This window comes from Canis lupus, chromosome 13 (genome assembly GCF_048164855.1).
Source record: "Canis lupus baileyi chromosome 13, mCanLup2.hap1, whole genome shotgun sequence".
Taxonomy (NCBI): Eukaryota; Metazoa; Chordata; class Mammalia; order Carnivora; family Canidae; genus Canis; species Canis lupus.
In genome coordinates, this window is record NC_132850.1 from 32,414,073 (window position 1) to 32,418,328 (window position 4,256).

The 4,256-nt window shown below is 36.1% G+C and overlaps 1 non-coding gene across 1 annotated transcript; it reads right to left on the minus strand.

Annotated features, from left to right (window-relative positions):
- Positions 1-3,891: 3,891 nt before the first annotated feature.
- Positions 3,892-3,997, minus strand: LOC140603309 (U6 spliceosomal RNA). The gene has a single exon (XR_012006305.1). It is a non-coding gene; the product is annotated as a U6 spliceosomal RNA (small nuclear RNA).
- Between the last annotated feature and the right edge of the window lie 259 nt (positions 3,998-4,256).

A 4,256-nucleotide genomic window follows, 5' to 3' on the forward strand; every position in this document is an offset into this window, starting at 1 on the left:
TTTTCTCTGACGCTCAAGCCTGTTATCCTTTCATCACAATTATTATTGGCTCCCCTGGTCTTTTCCTTCTCCTGGCAACTTGAAAGAGAAAGACCATTAAGGATGCCTTCTCTAAACTTTGAGAAGTCCTCTACTGACCTAAAAATTACCCTTTAGCCCTTTGGAGCTTCTGCCTTCTCAATCAGTATTTATTTATAATCAATTTCCTAGGAATCATTGAGACTCATTCTTTCAGCTTCTTAATGATGTTCTGAACATGTGTGCAGGCTTAATTCTCTATTAAGACCTCATTAGTGTGCTCCATCCAGAGGTTAGCCTATGTATGTTATCTCTGGTCTCACTAGCTTCCAGAAAGCATAATCACATCCTATCTTATGTTTTTGGAAAAAAAAAATCTTACCTTTGATAGACTCAATATTTTTTTTGTATCAATGTGCAGTAACTGTACATTTATGGACTACTTGAAACACCTTAATTTCAAATTACTATTAAGAGCCTTTGATTGTTCTTTCTTGGTTATGTACATGCCCCTCGTTTTTATTGTGTGTGTGTGTGTTTTTCTTCTTATGTCCTTGTCTTTTCTCTAAAAGGTGGTTTTCCAGAGTCTTGTGATTATTTTTGGAACATTAACCATGACAAACATTGCTAGTATTCACAAATACCCAATTCTCTTTTCCATTCCTGCTTAGAAAAAATTATACTTTCCAACCTCCTTGAGTTAGGTGAGAGCAGTAGACTGGTTCTGGTCAATGAAATGTGCATGGTGTGATGTGTGAGCATTAAGCTGAGGCAATGAAAAACCTCTGAATTTCTCTATTCTGTCTTGTCTCCTATCATGACTACCAGCTATGCTTTGGACAGAGGATTCGGTGAGCCTCTCCTTACATGATTATACGAAACAGAACTGCTGCTTTGTTGACTCACATTGGACACGTAATGTGAAGAAGAAATAAACTTTTGCTGTGTTAGAAACAGATATTTCAGGGTTAATTTGTTACTGAAGAATAGCCTATTATTCTGATTAATAAAGCCATTATGTTATGAGCAGTGTCTAGCAATAACAAGCATTATCTCCACTGGCAGAAGAGGCTCAAGATTCCCTAAAATGAACAAGATGATAAATCCATTTTGATGTCCATAAACTGTGGAAAGAATGATTTTTTTTTTTAAATAAAGAATGATTTTTTTAAAGGCAAGACAACATTTTGATTCATTAAACTTGGACGAATTCAGAGACTTAATGTTAGCATCTAAGGTGCGAATTATTTTTGTTTGAAAATTAGATTTCATGCTACCGTTTTTTGGCAAAACTTGTTTTATTCCTACCTTGTATTTCTAAAACTTTTATATCTAAGGTGGCAATCAGATATATAGAGCTGTAAGAACAGGTTAGCTTCATGATTCCCATTCCACCCATGGGATCAACTGTGGCACAGTACAAAGAATTTCAGGGCCATGGATTCCATTATGTTCAGAATCTGTCTTGCGTTTTGCCTTCCAAACCTGCCTTGACTGCCTTACTTGTTCATTCCTGAGGCTTTTCTTGCTGTCTGGTCTCTGGACTCCACCCTCCATTTAGACCTAAAGTTTCGACTTTACTTGCTTCCCACACCCTCATCTGGGAGCCAAGCATAAATCCCCCTTTGTTCTTCAGCCAAAAGCTTATTTCCCCTCCCCCATTCCCATACTCACTCTCAACTACTGGAATTGCTAAACCCAGGCTCCTCACATTCCTAGGAAAAGAAGTCAGCAACAGGAGGTCAGACAAAAAAGTCTGAAGCTCATGAAAGGTAGTAATGGACGTTATTTTTGTGTGTGATTTCAGGAGATCAATCTCATTTCCTTCAAGCTTTTCCATGATCTTAATTATTTCTGGGCTCATAGGTTGTAGTTTACTTCTTAAAGGCATTATAATCCATCAACGTATAAATGTATTGACATCCTGATGGTGATATAGTAAAGACAGAGAAGGATCAGTCTGCAAAGTACTTTATAAAGAAGGACAGTTTTCTTATTTTCCAGATGGGTCAGGGAGGCACAGCTGGAAAGAGAATGTGAGTTTTTATCCAAATCCTGTGCTTTCATTTGTCTTGGCCGCTGCATTCTAAAGAGTAGGTCATTAAGAGGACGCAGCACTCTGGGCTTCTGTGCAAGGTATCAACACTTCAGCAGTAGAGCTCTGAACATCTCAGACACACCTTATACACTGTCTAGTTTTTATAGACCCCTACATATGTCCTATACACAAAAAGGGACACTTTCTACAAAATGTAGTTCAACGTTTCTTACATATCCATCTTAATCAGTATAATTTTGCTGAACTGAATGCTCTCATTTTCAGAGCTTACATGATTATGGTTGCCAATATTACCATAAGAAGAAAAAAAATTATCAAAGTAATTTCCCTGAATGTGTAATGACTTGTTTTCTCTTCTCTCTTGTCTCAAGTCTTGAAAGAAAAATCAAGAATTACTATTTCATTATTCACTTATTATTATTAATTACAAATTATTGATTGTTTACTATGGTCCCTTTCTCTGGTCACATAAAATCAGTGATGGCTTCTAGCACAGGGTCCTGATGACTTAAAAAAAATGTTCATGTTTCATAGCTTAATTCACATTTCTTTTACATTAAAGTACTTCCTGAAATAGGGAATAATTATGCAAAGTACAGTAGATTTAATGGGATCCAGAATCAAAGACATCCTGATCTTGCTACAGTTGGGAAGACTGTTAAGGTTTGAATGGGGGAGTCTTCTTTTGGTAGTAGTCTAGCCTCTGCCTGCTTCTTCTATTTCTGTCTTTCCCAGCTTCTTCGTTCTGTTTTCCTCAGCGCTCCTTAGTTGACATTGATCTATTATGTCTGGGAAAGTATTGTTATTTTTTGGTATTTGTTTGAAACCATAATGCACCTCGAACCTTCATTTTAACATAGTATGTTAAGTTGGACTGCAGTGCCTATGAAATGATTTGCTGCTCAAACCACAAATGTTCAAGGTTAAAACTCAATCTTGAAAGGAAGAGAAAACCTTAAAACCATGTTTTAGTAGTACTATGAATAACTTAGCTATCTTCATGTATGCTTTCTTTCTTTTATATACAAAGCATGATTATATGTATTTTTCTGTTATCCAGCTGTTTTCTCTTTAAAATGACTGGGGTACTGGAGAAACAAAAAGAATGTTAAAAAAGCAAGAAGCTGTGTTTGTGTCCTTCTAGCTATTGGATATTCCAATATCAATGAGATGATAGAGTTTTAGGAATTATGCTGGGCAGTTTTGCCCACTTAGGGCATCTAATAGTGATTAAAAAAAAATCAGTAAGGTCCACAGCATTCACTTTTCTTTCTACTCAGAACTAAGAGTTTTTTCGTTTTTGTTTTTGTTTTTTCTTTTCTACTCAAGACATACACACAAGATTTAATTGAGAATGACATCTTATGTTCTGAGATAAACTATATGTAGTTTCTTAAATAATTCGTAGGTATATCAACTACAATTAAAAGACAAATGGGGGCAAGAAGCATGTATCTCTGTTCAGTTTGGATCCTCAGCATCCACATGTTTTTTGGAACCTGGTAAACAGGAAGTAGATATTTGTAAGTTTCTTAACTAATTGGCAATACCTTATCAACATATGAGATGGTTCTGGTTTGACTACCAATTCTTCCTCACTGAATCTCTTAGTATAAAATGATTCTGGAATGATTAAAGGAATAACCATGCTCTGCACCTTAGTGTCAGCATCTCTTCTGTGGTTCTGGTTCTGCATTATCATATTGGTTCTTCGCAGTCCACTCATCTATTTTTGCTTTTATTTCTAGTCGTTGTCACAGCGTGAGTCAGGCTGCATCTTTCTTGTCTTTCTTCTTCTTCTTCTTCTTCTTTTTTTTTTAATGGAACACTTCCCCAATTTGAGTGTCATCTTTGCACACGGGCTGTGCTAATCTTCTCTGTAACGTTCCAATTTTAGTATATGTGCTGCTGAGCAAGCACAGACTGTTTCTTTCTCGATGGGGTGTTTCCATGTATTACTTTTGCTCTCCTAATTGTGGAAAGAAAGCTCTCATTTGTATGTTGCAATAGCTCAGGCTCTGTTCCTGTAATTGTTCTTCATCCATTGTCTTCCTCTCTTTCATTCTTTCTCCTCTCACTGCACTGGCTCTTTTCTTAACAGGATATATTTGATATTTAGACATACTTAAGATGTATCCATTTTAAGAACAAACAAAAGTAAATAAAGTCCTTGATATTT